This window comes from Mesoplodon mirus, assembly GCF_964341445.2.
Source record: "Mesoplodon mirus genome assembly, chromosome: 8".
NCBI lineage: Eukaryota > Metazoa > Chordata > Mammalia > Artiodactyla > Ziphiidae > Mesoplodon > Mesoplodon mirus.
In genome coordinates, this window is record NC_138984.1 from 16,253,096 (window position 1) to 16,266,716 (window position 13,621).

The 13,621-nt window shown below is 38.1% G+C and overlaps 1 protein-coding gene across 3 annotated transcripts in view; it reads left to right on the forward strand.

Annotated features, from left to right (window-relative positions):
* Positions 1-13,621, forward strand: part of PAX3 (paired box 3) — a gene marked incomplete at both ends in the record, with an annotated part of 93,168 nt that overhangs the window by 78,186 nt on the left and 1,361 nt on the right. The window lies entirely within an intron of this gene.

Genomic DNA, 13,621 nt, shown 5'->3' on the forward strand with positions numbered 1-13,621 from the left:
CCTCAAATTGCTAAAAGCGTCTGTGTGTTACTGAATCGTTGGAAAAGTGTATCTTGTTCTGAGGGAATCCATAACTGTATCTGGGGAATATTCCCATTTTATTTATGGAAAAGCTGAGGCCAGCGCAACACAGCTAGAGTCACTGGCAGAGTTAAAATCCAAGTCTACCTCTCTTGCAGTTATTACTAGTTCTTTAATAAACCAAATTACACATTTCACTTGCTGAAGAAGCCTAATGTTGCAGAAAGTTTTCCATGGGCTCCGGCAGTGATGTTCAGCTCGATTTTCCTGCAGGAACCATCAAAAGCCTTCACAGATGGAGGGCTGGGCTTCACACTCCCTCAAAAGCTGGATTTGTCAGGGAACTTGAGATTCTCAGGGATGGGTGGGTTGGGAATAGGCTAATTCCCTTGAAATTTTCTACTGTCTCTGAATTTCTAGGACCACTTGAACTATATAACCCTTTCAGGAGATGAGGCTTTTATAATGAATGACAAAACACGATCTGAGAAGAAAACCATTCAACTCCCTCTACCCTGCAGTAGCACCCTCTTTTGAAAAGTTGTGTTTTCTTGGTGTGGGAACACCACAGAAAGAGCAAAGGGAAATAGAGACCACGTATTTCCCCTCCAAACCCAGCTGGTGTGTTCCCAGCACCTTCCTGCATGTGCAGGAGAAAAAAAGGAATGCCGACTTGGAATACTGAGTGCCAAGGAAATACTACCATATGCTCATGCTCAAGACGTGAGACTAATTAACGTTTGGCCCATGTTCTTCTAATTAACTTTCCTTTGCAAGAAACATTACCCTCACTGCTCCCCCCACCTCCAAAACACGCAGAGCCAAACCCCCAAAACAAGGCCAATTAAATGAACAAACTTATATCATTTCAACACCCCCCTACTCCTACAAACGCCACGGTTTCTGGTGACAGCTTCTAATGATTTTTTGAGTGAAATACAGTATCAGTGGGTTACACTAGGAAGTTATCTAGGAAGCTTTTTTTTTATTATTATGTAGTATACAAAAATGGGCCAACTTGGCTGCATTTAGGGTTCATCAGCCATTGCAAATGATTCTTCGAATGTTTTGGGTTTGGTAAAACCTAAAACACATTTTGCCAAGCACTTTTCCTCCTTAATTTTTCAAACTGTGTATTTTAGGGAAAATTTGATCCATATGGTTTTGATTCATTTACTCTTATATCATTGACATTTTTTTTTCCTACGGAGCCATTTGATATCCAAGAAGCTTTCTGAGCCTTTCCTACGTTCATTTTAAGCATTTTCCTCCTTAAAAAGAGGAAGTCCTCTTTGTAACCTCAGAGGCTATAAATTTTGAGTACTCTCTCAATTCAGCAATACTTAAAAATACATTTGGTATAAATCTGGATTATTATGAACATATTTTATGTTTAGGACAGATGGGCAGATTTTCGTTTCTGGTTTATGAGTGAAACCAATGATAAAATAAGAAAATAGGCTTAAATTACAAAAAAACGTTTTGTTATAGACAACTTTTAACTGTTATTAATAAATCCCCACAGTAAGATCTATGCTCAGAGGCCTCATTTCAAATTTTGGCCAGGTCTTGTGTAAGATGTAATTGAATAACCAGTACACCTGTCCTATTTCATGGATAATGTACTGAGGAAAGAAAAAATTCTCATAAAGATTTGTGTACCAGGCTTAAACATGCCTGAATGTTTGCTCACTACTCAGCACCTCAGGAACAAAGAGCAGGTCTGCAGATCTCATCAAGTTTATCGGCCATTCATCTGCTAAGTCTGGTTGAATCATCACAGCTTTGTGGGGATGAGATACTGCCTCTGAAACAGACCCAAGAAAGAGCAGATATATCTTTACACTAAGGAGATTGTGGTTAATGGTGGAAGACGTCAGGATAAACTTTTGTTCTTATTCACATTTTATAAAAGAAAAATTTTAACTCCATCACCCATCCAGTTACTTTTAAAGAATAATATTAAAATTGAGATTATCAGTGTGTAATGTATGTAAATTGCATATTTGGTGTCAGCTACGCTTATTAGGCAGCTTCTCCATTTCATGCATATATGTATTAGACTGTTGTGGTTCCATTTCAAATCAGATTTCAATTGCTCAGCACAGTTTCTTTTGACAAACATTTGTTACTCCTGAAACTTACTAGGGAGAAGCATTTAAGCATTAATATGTGTACACAGAACTCAAGACTGCTTTTGATTTTGCTTGTCATTTCCTGGACCACAGTGTTCACAATTATCTCAGATTCCTTAGCTGCAAGGCAAGATGAATGATCTTTGTCCATCGAAGGTGTGCGGTTTACTACACATCAGTTTGTTATGCGAATGGGGTATAGTCATTAAGAATGGTTGTGATGGGTACTTTTCTGTTTTGTATAGAGAGAATATCCTTTTCACTGTGGTATAGCAATTCCTTGGTCTTCTTTAGTACTGTTGATACATGTAAAAGCAGTAAGATTTACCCTGATGGCAGGGCCAGCTCCTGTTTCAGGAGGGCTATTTTTCTGGACATTTTGGGCACACATCCAGAAGCTACTTGATGCCAGGCCATTTGTTTTGTCCATTTCACACACAGGTTGCAGATCCTGTGCCCTCAACCTATCTTTATCATCGTGAAGAACCAGACAAACAGGTGGCCTGCCACCAACTCATTTCCAAACAAAGGCACTACCTCTTTACAATTTCCAGAAATTCATCTGTGGAAGAAAAAGGAGTGCTTTTGATTAAAGAGATTGATTGGGTGTCAAACAAAGCTTGGACAGAGAGACATTCTGTACAAAAGTGGCAGCCTCTCCGAAGCTTCAGCCTCTTTCTGTTTCATTTCTAAAGCAATTCATGAGCTCAAAACCAGGGCTGCAGAAGCCTTTTACATGTTTATGAAGGCTCAAGGATGTTTATGATCATAAATAAGCCCATTTCAGCTACACCAGAGTAACCACTGGCCATTTGCATGTTTCCATTCCTCCATATTAGGTTTTCAAGATATTCTGCTTGGTGGTGAAAACATTGCTGCTAATCCATTTGTTGAATCAGTGCAGGCTGTAATTGACCTGGTGCCTTTGGTTTTTCTCCGAAGGCTGTGGTTGCTACCCTTAAAGAGCTTGAGGAGAGCCCTGGTTTATGTCAGCTCTAGCCACAGCCTCTTGGGTTAGTTGGAGAATTGTGAGAGAAACAAGTACTTGGCCAAAATCTCTTTTTTAAAGAAAAGGAGGGAGCAGCAGCCACCAGTGACTGAATCTTACATCACGTCACTGAATTGAGCCACAAGAAAACCTTTCTTGCTGAATTAAAATTTTTTTGTGAATTAAATTGATTAAATTGATTTAAGTAGAAATTCCATCAGCTACTTTCTCTTGTACAATGGACAAAAAATGTAACAACCCCAAGGTATTTAGGCCCATTTGAATTCCTTTAGCCATTGAAGAGAAAAAATTGAGTGTGATTGCTTGGTCCATAACTAAGCTACCGGAATAAAAAGTTTTTCTTTTTCGTCAGTAAAACATAGGAAAGCCGTGCTGAATTCTAGTGTGAGGCCAATGGTCTGAATCAACCCTTTATATGTGGTTGGAATGCAATGTAAAGCTTTTAATTTATTACTGCATTTGCAAAATGGCAATATCTATAGAAATCTCAATACTTGCATATTTATTCAATTAGAGGCTGAATGTGTGCTTTGTACTGCAGACACAGAAGACTGGATTCAGTCATTAGTTGTACACTATTTTTTTTTTTTTTTTAAAGAATCTGTCTCTGCAAAACAGTCTGGGTCTCATCAGAGGTGTATATTTTTCAATGTATAGTGTAATATTTAAAAATTCCTCTTGACATTTAGCTAGAGTTCAGTAAACTAGAGTTTCTGAGTTTAGTGATTGTATTGTCTTTGCTGATCAATGGAAAAGATGGTAAATTGGGAGACCCTTTGAGATAGTGCATTTTGTAGAATCAAAGGGTTGTGTTTCTACCTTGCAGGGAATATTTCGGAGCTGTGAGATGACTGGGCAGGCTGTCCTCAGCACTGAACTAATGAAGGATGCAGGCATTATTTAAAGAAATAACCATCTTTTCCCCCTCCACAAAATACTGATGTCTCATTTTGGGCAGCTTGCATTACAAAATCTAATTAAACAGTTGCCGATTAAAAAAACCCTCTATATCACTTCTTGGCCTTTTGGCTAAGATCAAGTGTAAAAACCCTCTAAAGAGCTGACCCTCTATATATAAGATGCCAAGGGAAAATTTCTAGTTCAGTATGAACCCTTCTATGACACTTGTAGGCAATATTTCTTGTTTTAGTCTCTATTGATGCCACATTAGTGTGTTTATACCTTGTTAAAATACATACCACACTGTATTATAGCATATCCATCCCCCCTTTGGACCATGAGCTTCTAGAGGCATGATACTAGGTCATAATCATCCTTGAACACCCAGAAACCAAACAGTGTCTCATAATAAAGACTTGTTCCCCAAAGTGGGCTCTTTGGAATAGTGGTTTGGAGAAAAAGGATTTTGAGTCAACGATTTGGTAAATATTTCAAATTATATCCCTTTACCTTTCAGAGTCCCAGTGCACATTAGCCTACTAAAGGCTCTGACAAGTCTTGCAGTATAGAAACATGTTTGTTTAACTCAGTGTTCTCTAATTTAACTGGGGATCCCTTTTGTTGAGTATCAGACTACCAAGTTTTGAGGAACATTTCCTAGGAAGTGCTGAATGAAAAAAATGGGTAGAGACCCAACTCATGATTTGTCCATTTCTAGAATTGTTCTTTAATTTTTTTTCACTAGTGAATGTTTCTTCTATTTAATGTCTGATGTTATCTCCTGCTTCAATACATTGTCACCCTCTGCAAGTGACCTTAGCAGGAAAAAGAGTAATTTTAAAGAAGAAGCTATAAACTGCTTAATAATGTTAAGATAGGCAGAAAAAGGGAGTAAAAACAGAGAGAATTCCTGTTTAGTGAACTGACGGCCATGTGGGTATAACTCATTGATCTAAGCAGGATCCCCAAAGTCAAAAGCACTAGATTCCAGTACTTAACAGCCACTCACTAGCTGTGTGTCTTCAGGCAAGGTGCTTAAACTATCTCAGCTTCTGTTTCAATCTCCTGTTAAACTTGGGAGATATTGAAAAAGAGTCACCCTATAGAGCTACGCAGAGAAACACAGTACTTAAAAGGATTAAATGCATTTTTTTGGATTAAACGCATTTTGATAAAGTGATAATACTGTTTGTTGCAACAGAGCTCTCATTATTGTTTGCTGAAAAATATCACACAGGCGTCTGACAAAAAAACATACTTTTCTTTGTCCCTGATGAATAAGACAAATGTGGAAGCTGAATACCATCAAAGGAAAAGCAGTTTCTTGGTGGACTGGAGTATTTTAAGGTATTCTACTCAGACAGTTTAAAGACCTAAGGACACATATTGGTGTCCATTCAGAATGCAGTCATTGTAATGCTCTTGGGATATGATACTCCCCAGAAATACAATGTACAAAAATTGGTTTTGTTTGAGTAATTCAGATCACAATAACATGAGAACCCACTACAACGAAAAGAAGAGGCAACCATCCTTTATTCCATGGGGCTAAGAGTAGGGAGGGGACAGGGTTGTCCTATTGTTTCCTATTCTTGTTCTTGTTTTGATTTATTGAAATGTAATTTTAAAAAATTATTTATTTATTTATTTATTTATTTATTTATTTATTTTTGGCTGCATTGGGTCTTCGTTGCTGTACGCGGGCTTTCTCTAGTTGTGGTGAGCGGGGGGCTACTCTTCGTTGCGGTGCGCGGGCTTCTCACTGCAGTGGCTTCTCTTGTTGCAGAGCACGGGCTCTAGGCGCACGGGCTTCAGTAGTGTGGCGCACGGGCTTCAGTAGTGTGGCACACAGGCTTCAGTAGTTGTGGCTCACGGGCTTAGTTGCTCCGCGGCATGTGGGATCTTCCCGGACCAGGGCTCGAACCCATGTCCCCTGCATTGGCAGGCAGATTCTTAATCAGTGTACCACCAGGGAAGCCCCTCGAAATAAAATATTGACATGAACTCATTTTTAAAAAATCTACAGTCTAGCTTTTATGATACTAGATACCTCAAAGGCAGGAGAATCTTATGAACGCTATACTTCTCTCTCACCAGCAAAAGACAAAGGTAGCTAAAACAACAGGTGCAACAGCAAGGTTTTAGAAAGTAAGGGGCAATCTAAGTAATTTTGATTTAACTGATTGGGGAGTATTCCTTTTATCACTAAATTACAAAGACTCTATTTTGTCAAGATCTGTAGGAGCAGATTTAATTTCTGTAGGTCAAAGAACTATGTATATGGCCTCACTGTGGGTCCTGGATGTTGCCAGCTACTTCAAGTTGCCTGGGAATAGGAGACATAGCCACTGCCCAATTTATGATCAAGAACACAAGTAAGTTTTCAGGTGGAAAAGCACTGCAACATCTTTATTGGTCCAGTGTCCCTGGAGTCGGGAAGGTGGGGAATTAAAGTAGGTAGGACTTTAGCTTACTGGAATAGTAGCTTCTGGTTCTTAGAAGGCTGCATTCTCAGATGTTGTCCCAGATGTATAGAGTTGTTACACATTTCCATGCATCTTAAATGAAAGCTTATTCTGCCTTAACACAAAACCTGTGAAACAGGGCAGAAAACACTTCCTGAAGGGTAAGTTCATTCTCAGACTTTTGCAAGGCCGTGCACTGCTTTCCCATAGTTAATAGAAACAATTTTCCTGATATCTACTCGTTAAATCAGTACCACTTGATCTTTTCAGTTGGCTCTTTTCTCTGTCCTAAGGACTTATCTTCCTTCACATGAAGAGAAGTGTAGGGAAGTTTCTCTTCTGTAATCTTCAGGCGTTTAGTAGATGGAGTCTTATGCCATGGACTTCGGGCAGCCACAGAAATATTTGCCTGCATCACACATGAATCACACATGCATCACACATGATCTGGAAGAAAGAAGAAATTTCACTGTTGAGCCGGGCAAATTTTTCCTCCCTCAGTAGCCTGGAATGTCTGCCCTCCACACAGTTGTAGTACTGGGTGGAAGGGGAAGTTTTTGGGGAGTGAAGATACAGTGTAGCCCAGCACCCCTATGCTTCAGAGGGGCAGTGTGGAGGTCCTTCTTTCTAAAAGGTAACGTGGACACCTAGGTAAAGTTCTGCGTGAATCTCAGACAGAACTGGGCAGTTAAGATTCAGCAAGGTGTGCATTTACGAATGGTTATTAGGTGAATCAGCCCTGGATTTTCTTGAATGCAGGCTTATCTTATGGGCAATTAGAGATAAAGTTTTAAACACCATCTCACTGAAGTACTGTGGGATGCCCAAGTGTAGAGCTTTTCCCTTTCTATATTTGGAATCCTAGGTCTCAAGAGGTCAATTAATATTTAGCAAACGGGTCCAGAAGTAGTCATAAAATTAAACCGAGATATATGCTTAATTTTCTACAGTCATGTTTTTGAAATGGTGATAGGTTTGAGTGCTTACTCTTTAGAGGGCTGCTGTTGTTTCCTGAAATGAGAAGAGTTAACAGCAGGTAATGTCATTCCTCTCAGAAAGAGTTTGAGACTCTCTGTGTTAAGTGATGAATGAGGGTATCTGACCCACATCTGTTTTACATTAGAATGGAACATTGCCCTGACATCGTTAGGAGCATTTGTCAAGATTCCCTAGACAGAGCTTCTGTAAATTACATGCTGCAAATGTGTCAGGGTCAGATAAGAGGATATCATTAACTCCCCCAAGTTTACTCAGGGCTCTGTCAGTCCATCTTAATATGCTAACAGCCAACAATTTTCCTTGAGCCGTTTTGCTATATTTTTCATTCATAGAAGAAAAAATATGTATGCTACACCCTACCCCCCCCAATATCACACATGTTCTTTTCTCATAAATCATATTAATTGTAGACATGGTCACAAAGCATATTAAATGCAGGCATGCGTAAATGAATTAAAACATATGAGAATTTTATTACAGCCCATGGTGGGTCCAACATAGTCAAATACAAACTGTAGTAACCATACTTTTTCATTTAGGTGAAATGAGCTTTTTCTTAATGGGCTTTATTTTATTGATAATAGATGGACACAATATGATTGTTCATCATTGTCTAGAAGTAAACTCTGTATGTGTATATGTATATATGTCTCTTGCAAGCCATTTCTATGCTAATTTTTTTGCCTAGATTTATATTTTAGTCATCAGTCTCTAAAGAATATTGCTATCCATTTGACAGCTTAGGTCTATTGAGAAATAGGTATTCTAAAGAATCAATAAAGTAAAAGTCATTCTGTAACTTGTCACAGAGCTGGAGATTAAAGCATATATAACACTTAGAGTTTAACTGACAAGGTACTCACTGTGCTCTTTACAAATAAAACTTGGAAATATATGTACCATATGAACCACACTTGTCTGACACGCATACTTTTTCATCATGTGTGAAACATAGCTACTTTAAAATGTTAGCTAAGGTTTAAAATAAAAAATAAGCTGGACATTTTACATGCACTGGTTTTCTATCTGGTTAGGTAAAGGTCAGCCATGCCCTTCCCGTAACTCTGGGTGGGTGAGAAGGTCACCATCCTTACCTTGCTAGAAACTTCTGCCTTCAGGCAACTTCCCTCTTACAGCTTTCAAACAGACAGGGCCAAAAAATCTAATTATTTAGATGCTAATCAACTGCAGGATAATTCCCAAGGCATTTGAATCTGAAGACAACATTTTCAGGAAAATCTCTGCTGTTCAAGTTTAGGGTTAGTTACAGCCTCAAAGATACAGTCACTGATATTTAAGCATAACGTAACTCCAGTAGTACCCGTATTGGAAAAAAACACTTGCATAAACATTTGAATTTTTTGTTTGGTTGTGGGAATAAATTATATCCAAATTTTAAAAGTGTATAATCATTAGCCTTTTGAGAAAAGTGTAGAAGCTATGAAAAAAAAAACCCTTTATGTCATACAAAGCTGTAATTCACAGTGGTTTTCTAAAATGCAACTAAATGTGTATTATTAAATGTTAAATCAGAAAAGCATCTGATTACTTAAGAGCAAAAACGTAAATAAAGACATGAACCAGGATTCCTGCTAAGGAAAAAAAAGAAGCGCCTAGACGTACACCATAATTTGCTAAATCATTTTAGATTTCTGATAAGCTCTGAGTACTTTCAACTGATGGCAAAATCATAACACTTAAGCCAAGACGGATATTTTCCAGACACATTGTTTTAAATGTAAATCTTAACTTGACTCATAGTTTTTTATCTTTTATATTTAATCTTACAATAGGAAAATTAATTCAAGAGAAATATGGCATGAAGCAATTGTAAAGAGTTAGTTTTTCCTGAACCATATAATCTTCCAATCAAGATATAAACAACTTATTTGGAATTCTGAAACTTGAGAATGAGCTTTTAAAAAGATCTTCAATCAAGTCTCTAATAAAGGGAATGACTGAGGAACCAGCAGAAGTCCCAGTTCACGATTCTAAGGCTTGAATTTGTTTTTAAAGGTTAGCCATAAAACAATTTAGAAACGGTGTCTGGGAAATGTTTTGGAGGTAACAATTTACTGATGTACTTAATAGATTTTTTTCCAGATGCCTCACCTAAGAGTTGTACTCAACTAAAAGTTAAAAAAAAAAAAAAAATCCTCCTCCCATCTCCATTCCCAAGGAGACAGGACAGAGATCTTTATAAAAGGAAAACTTCTCTGGTTCATTGTAGTTCCTGGACTCATCTGACATTTAATAAGAATGTGATTGATGTTCAGTAGACAGAACTGATTAGCCCTGAGTCTATTTCTTTTCCTGTGAAATTGTTTGTGAAAACCAGGCAATTGTGTTTCTCCTACCTCAAATTAAAAAATAAAATAAAATCAGGCAAAAATGCCAGCCCTGTAATAGAAATAGCTTATTAATGGCTTATGAGGAAAAATCCCCCACTTTGCAACCAATGGAGATTTTATTTTAGGCTTTGAATTACAAATTGCTGTAGGAAAAGCTTATATGAAAGAGATCCTGACAATATTCTTAAAAAGAAAATATGACTGGAAGACATTCCATGACCATATTGGGGGAGTTCTAAGAAGTCTGTTTACCAACTTTGTGCAGCAGAAAGAAATTTCCATAGCTTCCCTTGAACCACATTAAATAGCAAAATTGCTTTTAAAGAAATGTACATAAAAATGTAATGGGACCCTTCCATAGAGATTTGAGGTTTTAAATGATGTTGGGGAAAGTAATGCATTTTGTATTGATATAGTTATTTTTCTTTTCCAACACAGATTTCCTTTTTAATTTTTAAATAAGAAGCTGTTACAATGATGTACATTTCTCAAGTTTTCTCAGTGTGAAATATTGAAATAAATTGCGTTAGTTGTCATTATTCATTCATTTCCATTTCAGAGCAAATGTAGGGAAGTATTAGTGCCTCTTTTCCCATCCTCATCCAATTCTTGAGAAAGAAGTCATGATTACAATGTGTGACCATCACAGTGGAAAGAAAAACTCGTGGGAGAATATCTGTCTCTAAGCAAGATAACGGGTCTCTGGTCCTCTTTATTTCCTCACATTAGCTTCCGCAAGTATTGGGCTGCTGAGCTAAGGGCAATTGCTAAAGCAGGAGCTGTCATGAGCTTCCGGTGTGTGACAGTCATAATAGTGACACGAAGATCCATCAAGCATCCCTCTTATTCCATTCACACAGCAGCCATCCCTCCTGACTGGATCATGAGCTGGGATGTCTTTAGGACACTGTGTCCTGGCACCTTTAAGGAGCTATCTTTCTCTTGCCCTAGAATATAGCCTTGGCAGATGGTACTGTATGTTCTCCATCCTCCAACAAATATATTTCAAGGTCTTCCTGTCCTAAGATATTTTCTAATTCAACAGCTGCAAAAAGTTGCTACGTGAACATCATCAGCTGAATTTTGCTTATAGGAAGGACTCATTTCTTCTCTTTTAGGATCTTCATGTTTTTTTCCTCCCATGGACAGAATTATTGCAGCCTTCAAAGTTATGCAAACAAGAAATATATGGCAGAGGATTAAAAAAAGTTTATCACAAAAATGTACATATAGCTCATGGGAGAGTGCTCATGTTTTGAATAGAATTCTACTATTACTCTTCAACTGTGACTGTGTATAGAGTATTCCATTTCTTCCTTAAAGAGGTATACCATTAACAGAATTTCAAGTAAGTATCTTCACGAAGGATACTATTAAAAATATATTTCCTTTTTATCCAGTACCACTGGATATTTTTCTTTGAATTTATACAGTTACAAAGTTGCTTTTTCTAAGTACTTTTTTTTTTTGCGGTACGCGGGCCTCTCAGTGTTGTGGCCTCTCCCATTGCGGAGCACAGGCTCCGGACACACAGGCTCAGCGGCCATGGCTCACGGGCCTAGCCGCTCCGCGGCATGTGGGATCTTCCCGGACCGGGGCACGAACCTGCGTCCCCTGCATCGGCAGGCGGACTCTCAACCACTGCGCCACCAGGGAAGCCCTCTAAGTACTTTTAAAAAAAACTTAGCACAGATTATTTACACGGTAAAATATTTGTGCCCTGTGCCATAATACCCCTTTCATTAAAAATATCACATTTTTAATATTTTAATTTTCCTTGTCCATTCTTGCCCATTAGACCAGTACACAGAGAGGTACTCCTGATTTGAAAGGACTGTGTTTGGCACTGAACAACCCCTACTTTAAAGACTTCTCTTCTAATAGACATTCGTAATTTGGGCTGAAAGAAAATATTTAATAAATTAGTATATCAATTGACATTTATGAATTTTCCAAGTATATACTGCAAAATCATCTACATGAACTCAAAGAAAGGCAAAAAAGAAAAAAAATATATATGGAAGAACATTCAGGAAATAAATGCATTTGGGGCTATGTTCAGGTTTTTTAAATGAGAAAATGAAGTAATTAACTTACTGTAATCAGCAGCGTATGAGAGCCCCACGTTCTGGTGACTTTTCATCCTCCTTTAGCTGTGACTCCTATTCTTACTTTACTCTGTGACTCCTCACTTTCCCCTAATCCCCAATAAAACAAAAGTATGCTCTGAAACATACGATTTTTTTGGGGGGGGAATATAAGTAATTTTTAGAGATTTTGAAAAATCTCAAGCTCAAGAAAATTTTGATCCCTTGGAATGTCTTTAAAAATGTGAGTAAGACTGTGTTGCTTTCCCCACACCAGCCCGCCTTCCCATCTGCTCACACAGAGAAGAACTCAAGTGAAAGGGAGACAAGGAAATGGAGAATAGAGACTTGCCGGGGTGGGATGGTGAGGAGAATCATGGCTTGTTAAAATGGAGGAAGAAAGGGTAATCCATAGAAGGTGGTGAACAGATTCTCTTCTGTTTTCTCTCTTTCTTTTTTCTTTTGGTCTTTTGGGGCTAATTGAAGATGGATCAGTTTAAAGCTTTATTTCAAGAAGATTTTGTTTAGTTATGAGGATTATGCAAACCCTTCCCAAAGGGGATTGTGGCCTCACTGGTTTTGGAATCTAATTTAGGAAGCTTTCTGGAATGCGAGATTCATCCCTCCCTCCTGCCTTGCTGGTACGCCTCCATCCAGGATTCTGTGGCCTGAATTACCTTGGTGGATAACCCAAGACCTACAATCAGGGTTGAGTTTCATGACTGCCCTCTCATCTTGCTCTTATTTGTACACTTTAATCTCCATATGCTTCAAACGTCTTAAAATACAACAGGACTAGGATGGAAATATTGTGCCGTGGTGGGTCCCTGCATTGAAATACTTTGTAAGCAGGTGATGTTTTCTGGAAGCTCTTCACTCAGCAGTTGATTTCTTCTGCGATTGCTTTTTGAGTCCTGCCACTGACTTGCATGAAGTTGAGAAAAATCACTTCCTCTCTTGGGTGGCAGTTTTCCAGATGCAAAATTAATTATCTACTTGCTTCCATCACAAGGTGTTGTAAGGGTCAGCGAGCCTGTGTTTGTGAAACTTGTCACCGTGCTAATTGGAAAGTTGTTCTGTTATCACAGTTTTGTTTTTGTAAAAGTTCGCTTGCTCTCCAGGGTTATTTAAAAAACCGAGTAGACTTTTTATAACATGTTTGCATTTCAGGCTTTTTTTTTTAACACTTCTTATGAAAATGTTAGTTTAGAGAAGAAATGAAAGGATTAGGTAATGGAGGCAGTTATTTGGAGAATCATTTACCATTCATTCATTCATTCAGTACCTAATATGTGCCAGCCCTCTGTTAGGTGCTGATGATATGAAAATCGGTAGATGACTCCCCTCAGAGCTCTCATAATTCAAAGTAGGTGACCAAGTACTAATTACACAGTAAGAGGGATGAGGAAAACGCAAGGGAGTATCAGGGAGGGTGTACTAATTTCTAATTACTGAAGGATGGCCAAGATGGGGAGTGGAGATTTTGTGAGAGGGAACTCTATGAAAAAAGACACAGAGATCTCAAAATACACAAAAAGAATTTGATTTGGATTCAACTTAAAAACAATATAAGCAAATGCCTGTTTAAAATGACATGTGAAACTCCCAGTTGTGATACATGGTTAAACATTATTCAATACGAACAGATAGAATT